This window comes from Vanessa atalanta, chromosome Z, assembly GCF_905147765.1.
Source record: "Vanessa atalanta chromosome Z, ilVanAtal1.2, whole genome shotgun sequence".
In the NCBI taxonomy this organism is placed as follows: domain Eukaryota; kingdom Metazoa; phylum Arthropoda; class Insecta; order Lepidoptera; family Nymphalidae; genus Vanessa; species Vanessa atalanta.
The window spans coordinates 14,134,556-14,150,992 of NC_061902.1; the positions used below are offsets into that span (position 1 = coordinate 14,134,556).

General features: G+C 31.8%; 1 protein-coding gene across 15 annotated transcripts in view; it reads left to right on the forward strand.

The window, feature by feature from the left end:
• LOC125076197 (coiled-coil domain-containing protein AGAP005037) overlaps nt 1-16,437 on the forward strand; it is a 212,572-nt gene that overhangs the window by 122,619 nt on the left and 73,516 nt on the right. The window lies entirely within an intron of this gene.

Consider the following 16,437-nt stretch of genomic DNA (forward strand, 5'->3'; position numbering starts at 1 on the left):
CTCGTGATTTGGTCCTTGGGCGAAATTTAAATGAATTCCGAGCAAGTCATAAAAGATAACTTACTTCCGACGGAAACACAAGCTGCTGTTGAGTTGTCAAAATTCAAATTAGGAACTCTAAATTATTATCAAAGGAACAAAGTACAGCGTATAATTTAAGGGTGATATTATTGATAAACAACAAATTGCTAAGAATACTTTTTACTTGTCTCTCGGCATTGTGGTGATTGTGAACATTTGTAATATTTTATTTTTATTTAAAAAAATATTTTCTTGGTGATAGGGCTTTGTGCAAGCCCGTCTAAAGCCCGTAAGTAGAGGGACACTCACTACATATTCGACAACCAAAAAGCAGTACTTAGTATTGTTGTGTTTCGGTTTGAAGTGTTAGTGAGCCAGTGAAACTACAGGCACGAGGGACATAACATCTTAGTTTCCAAGGGTGGAGGCGCATTGGCGATGTAAGGAATGGTTAATATTTCTTACAGACCATTGTCTAAGGGCGGTGGTGAATACTTACCATTAAGTGGCCTATATGCTCGTCCGCCAACCTGTGTCATAAAATATATATATATGTAAACAGTATTAATATAAATGCCTATTTCTAACGACGTTTAACATTTAAAATATAAACAATATATAATTTAATCATTCATAGTTATTTACACTGTCGATATTCGAATAAAATACTATTCTGGCTTCTGGAAATAATGGATGAAATATTATGAAATGGTAATTTGATATTTTATAATATTGATAACTGTAATGGTTTGATAAATATTAGTAATCTGGAGCAACTGATTTAAATGCGGCTTGCATCAATTAACGATGGTTCAAGAGGACAATTCAAATTTCTTAGCAGTAAAAAAACAAGCTTTTTCTTGTTGTTGCATAACTGTACTATTTGTATACTTATTATATCCATGTAAACCCGAGACGGGACTAGTACAAAATAGATCAAATTTAGAAAAAAAAAACAAAAAAGATTTCGTACTGAAGTGTACTATCGGCTGCATAAAAGGCGCTTAACGAGAACAATTCTTATTAACATTTTGAACTAAAACCTACCGCACCCACTTCATTTGTGATTTTTACAGTGGCCAAGGGGAAGCGTCGAGGCCAGACAGGAAGGGTGGGACGTTACCCCATACTCTCGACAAATTGAAACATCATGTATATGCCTTTTAGTTTTAATAAATGCATTTAAAAAAATCATACGCTGCGAACGGGCGGTCAGATAACATACTGTAACAATACAATGTTGACATTATTATATTACCCTATAAGCCGTAAACGAATTTCAATCTATGTTTCACAGTAAAATTCCTACTTAATATTTTCTTGCAAAGCGCTCTTCTCATTTTCCTTATTAATAAACTCCGCCCGTGTGACGCCGAGCGGTTCGACATTAAAATATATTTTAACGAAGCGTATTTAAGCTTTCTGTGTTTTTCGTATTGTCTGAATAATAAGTAACGAACAAATTTTGTGTGCGCGAAAATCCTATCAGATAAACGTTTCCCAAACATCTTGATAAGGTGTTGGAAAGTCGTTCACGTACATTCGTACTTTAAAATTACCAATTATTCCTTACAAAAGAAAAGGTAATACGATAATAAACAATTATTTTTTTGATAAATAGCCATCATATGGCCATTATTTTTTTTGGGTCATGGTAGTAAGTCTAAGAATTGATTATAAAAAAGGCGTCTCAATAAACAAAGAATGCTTTGATTCTAGATAGTCAAAGGAACCTATCGAGGCTAAAATTTAGAAATACGTCATTTGTTTCAGAGCTGTCAATTTCGGCAGCCCGCCCGACCATTTAAATTAAAATTAACTAATGCTGTTGCCTCGTTGGACTGAGTTTCAATTCCCATAATAAGTACTGAGTTCTTCTGACTAGAAAAAAATTTACTAACTAGGAACTCGTAACTTGGATGTTAACATTGTGTACGCTTCTTTATCTGGGAAAAGGACGTAAAGCTGTAACCCTGAGCCTGATCTAACTACGGTCGTGTCTGTTTGCTGTTCCATCGGATTATGAGAGCGAGGAAATAGAAAGAGCGTCTGAGTTTGCACAATCCCTTATACCCCATAATATTTCCTGCACAGTTGGCTTAGTCTCCGTTGTGGATAACCGCCATAGGTATCAATCTTTACAATACCTGCTTAATTGAGTCGTGATTCACATTATTTCAAATCTTCCTTAAAAACTTTTTGTTTGGACATATATAAATATTAATAGCTTTTAGCTTAATGTTGTCTTAGATTTTCGCGATTATTACACATTGAAATAAAACTAGTTTTTTAACGGATTTAATCGCGTGCAATCACGGACAGTCTGCCCGTGACCACGAACACTGCAAAGTGCTCGAAACGTCGGGATGTTAAAAATAATTAATATACGCGATTAAATCCGTTAAAAAACTAGTTTTATTTCAAAGCTTTTAGCTTATGTCTTTGGCTGATGGCGAACATCAGGTAGTTCATTTGACCGTCTATCTATATTGGGAAATAAAAAAATGCTAACGGATTATTTATACTGTTATGATAGTGATATAACATAATTGCTAAATTTCGTCTATATAGACGATATAATACAAAAAAAAAAATCGAACAAAAATAACTATACGGTAAAATAATTGTACTTAATTATTTAATTGTTATTTGCAAGATTCTACTTTGGTGCAGATTTAGATAATAAACGAACGTGCTATTGTAATGTTTCGATGGCAGCAATAGATTTTTATAAATCAATTAACAGGGCTTTTATAACCCAGAACATTGAAACAACGTTGATCGAGTAAACTGCCCAAACGTTACTGGATTAAATATATACAATGGTTTAAAGTATATTCACAAAGTAAGTAGTTTACGTTTTTTGTAGTGACTATAGTCGATATATTTATAAACAGAGATAGTTTTGAAACTAGTAGATTTAATTGAAAACAAATTATTACTGATTAAAAAAACATAATGATTGGATTTATTATATACAGCCGTGACGCTTTAAAATAGTTTAATTATTATTTATTAAGTAGTATAAGTTACATACAAAGATTGTTTGTTACTGTTTCTGATCGTAGTGCGCTAAATATAAGAGTACAGAATGGTTAAAATTTTTCAACCTCAAAGCTTGATGTTTGAAAATTACATATGTTTACAAAAAATAAAAACACCGTCAGGTATAAACACACACCAGTGTACAAACAAAATTATGCGAAGCGTTGCTCTTGTCAAAGCTGAATTATGCGGATGCAGTCATCGAATCTAGATAACTCGCTCGGTCAAAAATCTCAAACAAAGGACCGAAAGTGCTTCCGCGTATGTTTTAATAACGCTCTTTTACAATCCATTACCAAACACAGCTTTGTCGTGTTTTTGTTATCTTTTCATATATTTCATTAGATTATACCTCTAGAACAAACTTGACTTTACTATTAAATATGTTAATAAAATTTATACATTATAATTGCAACTTAAATTTCATTAAATACAAATATAAAGATCAATTACAAAAAATAATATATTTTTCTGTTAATATTATTTATATATAGAAGCATATAAGGGGATAGAGAGAGGAGAGAGGGGGGAGGAGAGGGCTTATGAGGTAATGACATAAGAGACACCAAAGCGGCCTATTGATGTCAGACATAAATGAAGACTGTCAAGAAGGATCAAATGAATTTACTTAGTGGTAGGGCTTTGTGCAAGCCCGTCTGGGTAGGTACCACCCACTCATCAGATATTCTACCGCCAAACAGCAGTACTCAGTAATGTTGTGTTCCGGTTTGAAGGGTGAGTGAGCCAGTGTAACTACAGGCACAAGGGATTGGCACTTGGGAACTAAGATGTTACATCTTAGTTCTCAAGGTTGATGGAGCATTGGTGACGTAAGGAATGGTGGAAAAAAAAAATCAATAAAATATCCAAGCCTATTCACACATTCAAGTAGGTTTATTCGAAATTGTAATAGCATAAAATGCATCTTCTTTTTTACTTTTCTTACAATTATAAAATCTAAAAAAAAAATACAATAATATTACTTAATAAGTTTATACTGTGTACATAAAAATAACAAAGCTTTTAGTTTGTATTTAATAGTATGCTTAAGCACTCAAACGGTGAAAATTTCAATAGAATGCATAGAGATATAAAGCCATGAATCTATTTGAATATCACTACTCCATTGCTAACTATATTATCGGTTTTCCCGTCGGATGCGAGTTACCATAGAGTTAGATATATTCTGGAACAGACTACGTGGAATTATTTACAAATAATAAAAAAAAATAATGCGTGAATGTTGGCGTCTCCTTTCATTATGAAACTCTTTAAGTTTTGTAAGAAATAAACCAAATTCTGATTGCATAATATAAAAAAAAAAACAACAGAAAACAGATGTAACAAATTTGTGTTTAACATTATTTTTGAAAAAATAAAACAAATATTCCGCCACAAATACAAAATGTCGCCTAAAGAAAACCGTGGAATCTGTTCGAATTTTTAAATTTAAAACACAAATATGAAAGTAAACATTTTACTTGTGTGTACTTGAGTGCAATCCGATCACTTTCTTCATCGGCTTTGGATCGATCGATATAGAAAATGCAAGTTATATATAATTATTATATTTAATTTATCGAAGTATTGGCCATTTTAACAAAAGTTAAACAAGGACTCGAGTCAAATGGGTAATAAATTCAATGTCGAGTCTCGGTAGTTTGAGAGCCAGCTTGTCCACTGTTATTAACAGTCCTTTACAAAACACCTCCTGTGTAATTGTTGCGCCAGATCACATGACACTGTAATGAACAATGGCAGCGCAGATCCACCGCAGATTCTATTAGCATTTGAACGTGGTTTCGCTGCCTCCCTTATGTCAAACTAGTGCGTCGGACGTTGATTCACTTTTCATCACAAGTGACGATCCTATTCATTTTTTTACCAAATCAACAAGTTTGTTACGTTAAGCATCGATGTGAATTAGCCGTTGATTTTCAGTGTTTTCGTACGGTTACTATTACTGAGATTTTTTATATTTCCAATTTGAAATAAATTAGTATCTTTCTTTAATTCTAATGTGGTTTTAAATTTTTTCTCTTTTTTCTACGGTTTTCAGTGATAAAATGAAAATGTTAACAAATTCACACCAAAAACGCTCCGTGTGATCACTTGAGATAGTACCTGTTCCTTTCATGACATTCATATTGCGTATCGTCGGCAAAATGTTACCATGATCACAAAAACGAAATGGGAAAATAAATAAACAACTGTTTTTTTTTTTTTTAAATTAAAACTACTACATGAGCCTGTTCACAAAATCGACAATATCATTAGTGCATAATGTTAAATTCAAATAATTTTAATACCCTAATTATAGCGTGTGTCAGTTTGTCCGTTAAATATCTTTTATAATATATAAGTACTTTTATTATACAATATATGTAATGAACAAGATATAAATAATATTTGATTTAAAGTTTTCTGTAAATAAAAATAGTCCGTGCAAATTGCTTTTGAATAATTAACGAATTTACAATTCAGGCATTAGTTCATTTATTTAATATACTGCTCTCGATATAATTTGAGTAACAAACATATGTGTACGAAATGTTAGAAGCTTTTGATGGTAATGGTTGAATCAGTCAATTACTTTAATTTGGTAGTAAAAAATTAAATAGCGACGTCGATTTTTTTCATTTTCAGGCAAAGAGAAAACAAATTTTGTCCACTCACCTAGATAGATTTAAAAAAATTGCGATGGTATGATTTTATTGTACGTGTACGAAAATTCCGATCTTTCAAAAGTACTATGATCAGGGCCCAAATTCTAGTAACAAATTGATACGTTTTTATCAAAACAAATCGCTTTAGTTACCGCTCAGCCTGCCTATTCTACAAACGCAACGATTCAGTTGCGGTTCTGTCTAAGTTGGATCGGAATAAAATCGTGATCGTATCGTAACCGATATAAATAATAAGAATTCGTTATCAATGACAATCGGAGTTAGATCGGAATAGGATTGTGAATGTATCATTACCGTTTTAAGTTATTAGAATTAATCTCCAGTATCTGTTTCTGCGGTTATGATTATTATCGCTTAAGACTAAGAGACTAGCTCGACTAACTCTTAAGAGTTATTACTTCAAATATAGTTTAGTTTAATTAATACTTTTTTCATTTAGCAAAGAAACAATAAAATGATAAAGGAAAGCAAAATTATGATCGTGGTCATAAAATATAATCTTGTTGTAAATATAGCCGCGGCTATAGAATTCTTCGTACATTTTTATAAGGGCTTTGAATAAACCATAGGTCCATACATTCCGCGCAATTGAACCTCGCGAAGGTAATGTCACTTCTTCCACGTGATGCATAAATATATATAATAAAATTTTAACGGAGTTGTTTCCATCTATAAAGTATTTCGTGGAACTATTGCTATTTATGACATAGACAAAAAATATTTTTATAAACCATTTTTTGTGTGTGATAAATAATTTAATATGTAAACGAATTCATGAGCTTTGTTGGATCCTTTTATGCCGGTGTAAATCAGCTGTTATTTTTCTTTTGACACCCTAATTTTTCCTAAATTAACGAGTTTTAACAGCTTATCTATACGTTTTGTTTAGAGGTCGATCTTATTTAAATAAAATTCCGTATATATATTTCGATTAGTTTTATTTATTGTATCACATTTTAAATTCGGTAAAGCCGCCTTTTCAGTATACAACAAAAGGTAAAACATAATGTAGATACATATATCAATGTTCGGACTATGATGCGAATTCCATTTGGTACAAATATTTAATAAAAAAATCCAATCGATATATCCATAAACATTTTCAATGAACTCGCTTGTAGACAAATGAATGCACTATAGTACACCATTGTGCTACTGCGGTATCTGCATATCGTTATTGAATTAAAATGATGCTGTACAAAATCTTCTGATGTTCGTGTAATATCAACAAATGTCAAAACGTTGATATGGTGAATAATTTCTCTGTATTTTATAGGATTGAGTATCTACCGCTAATTTCCGTTGCAGAGCAAACTGTTTGAATTTTATTTTAAAATATTTACATAGCATGTCTTTGAAAACGTTTGATTAGTGATTGAATATTTTTTTTTTACAAATCTCATATACATTCGTAAACTACTCATGAAATATTTCTGCTATTATAACATAATAAAGTTTCTACCATAAAACATATAATTTACAATATTTACAGAATAAATATATAAATATAGTATTAACGTATTCGTGGAGCAAATCAGTGCTGGTTAAAAAAAAACCGATCCAAAGAAATTGAATATTCAAAAATTGTTTCGGACCACGATTTTTTATATTAAACATTTTATTAGTCTTTATAACGGTACAGTTACATATATACGAGTACCGTGAAAGACAAAAAAAAATCGATATTCAGTTTATACAGAAAAAAGGTTTTATGTAACGCAATAAGAATTATTTATCAGGTGATGTATAAGTCCCGTTATTTGAATAAGGTTGAATGTTGTATCTTTCCTCTGGAACCCAAGATAATAGTTAATTAAAAATTCTAGCTCACTCAATTGTCTTTCGCAGAAGATCTTTTTAAGTTACAACGTCTGGATTTAATAAAGCAAGGTATAAACTGAATTCAAATTTCCTGAAAGCAAGATATTCAAATTATAGTATTCCGGAATATTTTCTTTGTTCAGAAGATAAACGTTTCCCTGTAATTAAATCCGAGATATTTGTATTTTAACTTGGTGGTAGGGCTTTGCGTAAGCCCGTCTGGGTAGATACCGCCCACTCATATTTTAAATACTGGCACAAGTGACATAACATCTTAGTTCTTTTGGTTGGTGTCGCATTGGAGATGTAAGGAATCGTTAATATGTTTTACAGCGCCATTGCATCCGCCATTGATGGTGGTGACCGCTTACCATTAGATGGCTATATATCATAAACAAACAAAATGATTGCAAAGTAAATCTGATTATGCTAACATCGAATTTTGTAAATTCAATTTATAATTCATGCTCCTTACGAATGTATTGAGCGGAACGATTTTTATAATATAAACTCCTGTTTTATACCTGTGTGTTTTCCGTCTACCAGGCGATGTGTATGAAAAAAATCATAATGATCAGTTGACTAGTTAAGACGTTAAAGCGTAACAGATAAACTATCTCACTTTTACGTTTACTTATAATGAGAGTTTGGATATTCAAGTTAAAAGTACCTCCCTCATGACCTTACTAATTGACCTTGTTTAGTTTGCACGGCTACCTCCCTTTCTGTTATTAGTAATTTGACGTTCGCAAGGCGAGTCCACAATGGCATAGCTACTCAAACGCTGTACAATGTTTATTAGAATTATTATTTTTTTGCTTAAAATTTTTACTATATACAGTAAATTCAACTAAGGTTTTAGTTTTTTTAGAATCTTCATAAATAGCATTTGTGTTCGTATATTTTTCGTGTCCATTCTGTTTTTCATATCCTTGCCTCATAGTTATCCATTTCTTGTGTATAAATGTGTATAAAATAATAATATTATGAAATAGATGACGTTGTTCGATGACTAAATTATAATATCTTAAGCAAGAAAATGCAACAATATTATATTTTCTATATTTTAATAGTTGCTACTGTAATATTATAATTACGTTGATATTCGTAGGTATAAATTATCTTACTTCAGCTAGCTTATGAGCAGGATGCTCAGCGTGATATGTATCAGAAAGTTTGAACTTTGTTACAACTACGCTGAAACGATATCTCGGAATATGGCGGATAATTAACTTTTAAATTAGAACTGTCACTTTCTCAGAAGACTAATTAACACAAACGAAATATAATTATGTAATATACTAGCTTCTAATATCTTCATATTTGTGTAGAATTTTATGGATTTTATAAAATCTTACAAAAAAAGAATCACAGCGGATTGTTGATACAATATACCGAATTACTGATTAGGATTAAATTCGAATCGCTAGTGCGTCTCGAAGAAAGTAATAGTATATAATATTTTTTTATATAAGTAGATGCGCTTCGCAGTCAAACCCCCCCCCCCACCACCACCCCCTTTAATTACACTATTGACGTGACGATCATGGATCCTTCATATTCATATTGTTGTTACTAATTAAATAAATTAACTAAAGTACCGTACATTTTCATTATTTATATTTGTTAAATGAAAAACCTGCGGCCGTTACGCACTGACGGAAGCGTTCTCTGACAAATTGATTACAAAATAGGGTGCGTTGTACCGATACGTGACCAAACACGCTATAAGTTGAACGTAATTTATTATATTATGGCTATACTTGACACATCGAAAGAAGTTGCTGTTTTGCGCTTGATAATATTTAATTTGAATGTAACCCATGTATATGTAAAATCCAAAAAAGCGAAATGGCATGTCCTTGGCATGGAACGCGTAAATTTTAATTGAAGATCGCAAGTTGAGTTTGAACGTGCCTAATATGTTTATAAATAATTTCGTGCTCAACGATGTAAGCAAACATACTGAGGTTTGATGTATGTCAATGAAACGCACTGAAATAGCGTGGTAATATAAAATAACTTTCTAGGTGCAATATGGGCAAGGCGCTCGACCGACTAAAATGATAGCGAGATTTATTAGAGAAAATTCCTATAACTGATTATCGCTTCGAACCAAGAATTTGATCTGCAGCCTTAGTAGGCCACCTAGCAAGTCTCCCTTGATTAATACCGGCGAGCGAAATCAACCAGATATTTATCATGCAACAAGGCGATACTTTTAATTTACGGACAGAGCCATGTATGTTACGAAAATATAATTATTATTACCCATAGTATCCTCCTTATAAGCAAGCATTATGCTAAATTATAAGTCTAGACGAACATTTTTTTTTTTTTTTTCAAATTAAAATTGTTCATATTCTTACAGAATAGTGTGTCCGTTCCTTTTCGAATTCTCTTTATTTATATTTTTTTGTTATTTAATGGCTATCTTATGGCATCTATGACGTTATTTTTTGAATAACTAGCGTAATAGTTTACGGGCCATGTGAAAAAAAAGTCGGTGGTTCGATTCTGACAGTCGAACCTAAGACTTTTTTTTCATCCCTTGAACTATTGGCGTCTTGACTCCAACCACAAGATTTAGGCTTAGTTCGAGGGGTAAATAGGAATATTAATAATTCCTTAAAATAGGGCATTGCTAGTGTTGTTTAAAAAAATGTTTTATTTTTTTAGAAATGGCATAGGTTCCATTTTTAATTTCAGTAGTAGTAGATGATAATAATGATCGAATACAAATTCGCAACCCTCACTATGTGAGCTCTCAAGGACATCATATGATTTCCTTTGTCTCTATTGTAACTATTATTATTATTAGTAACATTATCGCGCTATATTTTTTTTTTTCTTAAATGTAAATAGTTCAAGAAATAGTTCCGATTTTCTTAAAAAAATTGTTAACATCATTTTTATCTTTTTAAATCACGCAGTATCTGTATCAATCTGAAAACCGCAACAGAATACTATCGATCAACGTGGCTGCTGGCAATAATTTCATTGCCAACAAATTCTCGTGTTGTGTGTTCGACGGGGAATTTCTAATTGCTCATATGTAAGATTCCTATCACTGAGTGGAATAACACATGTCTCGTTTTCACTTAAATAAGCTATAATTTACCGTACGAACTGATGAGGTGCATTGAAACAAATGGAGGTAATCATTGTGAAGTCTTGCAATATTTGACGTAGAAAATTATTTATGGAATATTATTTTGTAATATAAAGTTTTGTGTGTTTGTTCGTTAGTTTCGGATTCGCTGAAACCATTGATCTAGTTATTTACAATTATAAACACATAATACAGTAATCTCGGTAGAATATTTTAGGAAACGATGCCGATCCGAGATGATTGTTAGAGCCTACTCGAATACACTTTACTTTAATTTGACGGGATTCATGACGATGCTAAAAAAACCTACATATTTTGCTTTGGCTGAGCTTTCACCGTAAGTTTAGCAAAAATAACAGATTTACAGACATTTAGAAAAATATACTACAAAGGCTTAAATGATTCCATTAAACGTACAAGGAGCGTGGTACCGAATAACGTCTGCTGTCATAGGTCATTTGATTTTTGAACTTCATTATTGGTGTTCCGTACCTCTGAAGTTGAAAAGACTACTTTCAAAATTGATATTAATATCAAATACCTTCTTTGCTCTGGTACACACACACATGTAACTGTAAATGCGTGCGTATGACACGCACAGACGTTTTCTTAAAACTCAAAGAATCAAAATGATGTCCCGAGTTCAGAACGACTGCATAAACTTTAAAATGAAAATTTATAGTATTTGTATGCACAAACGGAATATAAATAAATGCATATTAAAACAAAGTATGGGTTCTAAGTATTTTAATGTTTTGATCGTAAAGCATCGGAGAAAGAGAAAGCTGTATTTTACACTATAATCAAGCATCAGCATTGAATACATTCTATAGAAGATAATATCATCATATCCAAATAATGTGTAACGAAAAAATTGGTCGATACGAAACGCGTGGTGGGATAACTGGCTGTAAAAACATATTTTGAAATTGGCAGTATTATCCAATTAATCTTTAATTGTTGGATAAATTTTGAACCTTTTTCACGATATAATTTCAACTCGAACCATTATTTATATTACTCATATATGATAAAAAATAAAGGTAATACTTAACACTTTCTTGCTAAGTGCTTTTAGTATCCGTGCGTAGTCGGGGCGGAACGCTAGTGAAATGTTAACGCCTTAATCGGTATCCAGAAATCAATCTGAAAAATGCAGAGACAAAGAACACTTTCCTGAAACCGGTTAAATCTTAATCCACGTCAGTTCCAAGAGCACTAGTATTATCAAAGTCTTAGAAGACTTATTTCATATATTTCATAGAAAATTCAATTTAAACCAACGTTTATTTCCACAAACTTTTTAATCGAGTACATGCTACGCGAACTACATAAAAGCCGGATCATAAACGTGTATAAAGTTACCTTTAAAACACAGTATTGAGTAATAAAAGCAATAATATCTAAATTAATTAGCCTTTTTCATGATTGCGCCTTAAATCAATATCAGGTTCAAGCGCTATTGGCGTGATCTACCCTTCAATCTCTCATTTATACAAGCGACCGAGCTCGACTTGGCTCGGATTTAAAAAACACTTTATTAGTTTTCTTTTATATAAAAAGCGCTGCTAGTACTAAAATCATACTATGCGAATTAAATGGTCTGGAACGACATTACTAAAATAGTAGAATAATTTAACAGTAAAAACATATTTAAAACTATTCTTTATGAATAAAACTTCGTGACTGCTATTGTTGTTGCCGTTGAAGAGTTCCTTCGTCTGGAATCAATCGTGTGTTTAAAATCGATTTTCTTCTGAAAGACATTTGATCATCAATAATCATTCATATAGACTTAAAAAATACTAAATGTTTATATCAAGTCGGTATATATGTCAAACTTTCAATATAATATCAAATAATACCGATGGAAATTGTAAAGGACATTTGATAACTTAATGTCAACATATCGATTAAATGTCAAAGAAATATACCATGTTAAAGGCAATCGAGCTATTTGTGTACATCGTGACGTCGTTATTTGAATTTTTTATTGGGTCTTTGTCATGTTCCGCTGGGAAATTGTCACCTATTAAACAATTATTCTATCGTGAAACGGCAATACAATGTAAATACAAATATACATGACGAAACATGCTAGTTCCTTGTAATGGACGAAGTGCGGACGAGTGGTAATATCACAGTGCCTATGTTTATGGGCGGTGCTTGTAGTCTATGCCATGCAACGTTCCATTAGTAGTATCAAATTAATCCGACTGCCTATGAAATTACAATCCTAATAAGTTGAAAAGAAAGCGTATTCCGGCAGATGTAAAAAATAAATTAATAAATTAAGTTTTTTTCTTATTATTACGCATACAAAAGGCATGCGAGCGACATATAATGGACGTTTCCCTTATTTGTTTAGAATATAAGTATAATAATAAGACTTCAATGAATCAAAAATGAATAAAAATGAAGACAAATAATTATGTCAAGCAAAAATTATTAAATGGATAAACACATAATTGAAGTATGTCACACTCTGCTACCTCTCAATACATTTTTAAATTATACTTCTTACAAGGAAATCGATAGAACTATATTCAGGTTTAATACTTTAAATGGGTTTAATATAGTTGGATTGCTTACAGAAGTAATTGTGCCAGTTGTTACGACATCACGATAGATTTAAAATAGGATGGATTCTTCTTCTGGTTATGGTTTCAGCACACTGATATTTGTTTGTTTGAATAACTGCAAGCTTTATGAATTTATAATAAATCTAGCTAATTAACTGTAAATTTTTTTTATCGTTGTATTATATATGTACATATTGTTGAGTCAGTTTGAGCTACACACTAACTTACTCTAAGACGAACACCGATAGTCCGGTCAAATTAGACCAAAAAAGAGGACTAAAATTAAAAAAATTTACAACAACCTGAAAATGCTTTCTGTTTAAAACATAATTAAAAATAATATTCAGAAGTTCCGAATCATTCCAGTACCTGGTTTTTTTTTATTTGAGGTCAAAGGTCGGAAATCCCGACAAAAAAATGTTTTTTCGCGAGTTTCAGGAAAACGGTAGGTTTTAACGCAAAATTACTTCAGACAAAAATTAAAGCTTGTAAAATTTTCTATTAAAAATGTATTTATACTTTTTTTTCTTAGAGTAATTGTAACTGAGATATAGCGCGTTAAAATTTTGTAAGCGTCATAATATGCACACGTTTCCACTTCACCTATGAGGTAGTACTTAGCGCATTTTATTTTCAAACAGACACTCCAATTTTATTATATGTATAGAAAACTAGCGAATTTGCAATTCTACGGTGTCACATACTTAGATAAATATTACTATCGGGAATATCAATAGTAAATACTCGGACAGAATCGTGCGTAAAATGCGATTGGATTTTTCGTTGTATTTTAACCGCTCGGCAACATCTATGCAGCATGTGTATTCATCGCTATATTTACATCTTCGATACAAACAAAATATGTCGACATTGCATTTTACTAATTTTGATAATTCAGTACATTGTACTAATTACATTTGTTTTCCATCATGCCAATTTTACAGTTGTCATTTATTTATATTTGTAATTGAAACACTAGTACTCGAACATAGGACATTTCTAAATAACTAATATTCAACTAGTGTTTCGGAATTTTCGTACGAAATTTCAGTCTGAATTCGATGTATATTTCGTAATTAAAATCGATTTCATTGATCTCGTTGTCTGCACTGACAATGACCTTGACCAAAATCCGTATCCTTTTCATAGAAATTGCAGTTTTGGGAGGTAACATATAGCTGGGGGGAAAAGAGGCGTTTCTATGATTAATTGAAAACCGGCTACGCCTCCCATTTACAAAGCACAGTCGCGTACCTTGGTTTACTTGCGATTTAAATTTATTATATATAAATATACAATAACAATTTTGTTTTATGTAATAGCTTTTTTAATTGTTATTACTCAATCAAAATTGAACAATATTGACATATTTTTAATGTTCAGCAATAATCCTTCATTATTTTGATAATATTTCATATTAAAAATATAAATCAAAAGGAAATATTAAAACATTCTACGTAATAACAAGCTTAGAATAAAAATATTATTCACATTGATGACAAACACTCGACAACAAGTTTTTTATATAAAAAATCACATTACATGTTTACTTGTTGAACGTCGACCATATTTGCAAGTGTACGTTTCCATGGAAACGACAGAGAAACCAAACTTTGAACCGTGAAACTGCAAGATATAAATCGTCTCAGAGGTCTTTACAACTGGTCGTATTTGCGCATGCTCACAGGAATTTACAGCAGATGACCAATCACAGGAAAATCTCGGCTGCATTTTAGAAGCCAATTTTTCTAAATCTGTTAAAACTCCGAACCAAAGCTCGTAAGAAAATTAGACATAATGCGTATGCAATGGCTCTGTAATAAAATATATATTAAACTATAAATACGAAATAGAAATAACAGGCCAGTAAAGAAATCAGTCTGTAAATATCCATCGCTAGGCTAACCACGCCCTTCCCCCAAGATAGGAAAATCATACTAGACAGTTTACAATTAAATTATCACTGCACTGACTTATACCCTCGGATCGTACCCGCTCACCGTGTGTTCAACCGACGTACTGCAACGTTGTGCAGATGTATTTATAACAATATTAGATCTTAATCACACTGTAAGGATCGTCTATTCGAAAGAAAGAAATACAATAAAAATGACCAAATAAGACATAGTAAGAAGACGAAAATCAAATAAGGCAATAATAAAATAAAAAACGAAATGACATTTTGTTTGGTAACGTAAACTAAAAGTGAGGTAAAGTAAACTAGTATTAGCTAGGTGTGTAACGTAACCTAACCTAACACAGATTTTTAATAGAACCCATTCCTAACAATGACAAGTAGAAAGTTACTCACTTGCATATTTATTTATTAGATCACCAACGAAATACTCACTCACACATTAGTTAAGAACTAAGTCGTCTCTCAGTAATAAGTGATAAGGACATTCGAGACAGCCAACGATCAAATAAAAGAGAAATATTTAGTTATGCTGTAGTTTTTTAGAAAATCAAGAAAAAAATGTATTGAATTAGGTTACAGTGTAAAGTATTTACCAAGTTAAAACTTTTAATTTTAATAATTCACTTTTGTAAATGTCCAAATTTTTATTTTTATCAATTGCATTGTTTCTTATCGCGATTCTATTTAAATTAGTATCAAAATGATGATCATAATTATTCAAATGGAACACTATTGAAAGTCATGCGTTTGCTTGAACGAAGATTTCTAAATAGAACAGTCCAAGATCACGTTAAATAACTATACACTTTATTATACATCACAGAGAGAAAATAGATAAATACAACATGGATACAGCTTAAATAAAAGAGGCGTTTTTGCGACCTTATTGTTACATAGGTATCTCTTCAAGTGAACCAACGGTTTAGGTTAGGTTAGTTCATAGATAACTTCAAATAACTTATATACACAAGAAAACGGTATCTAGCAAATATCTGTATATTCCAGTCTATTCATATACCGAAACCCGGAGCATAAAACCGTACTGTTAAGTAAACCAAAGTAAAATAGAATAAAAAATATCTTACGAAGGGCCGGCCCCGGTCTGGGCGGCGTATCGGTTTACGGACTTAACTATAGTATGGGTACGAGCCAAATCTCGAAATTGTTGAAGCAAACTCGGCTATGTTTTCGAGAGATTGAAGGTACATACACTATAAGCACGTGAAATGAAAGCCCGCAACTCGCACCACC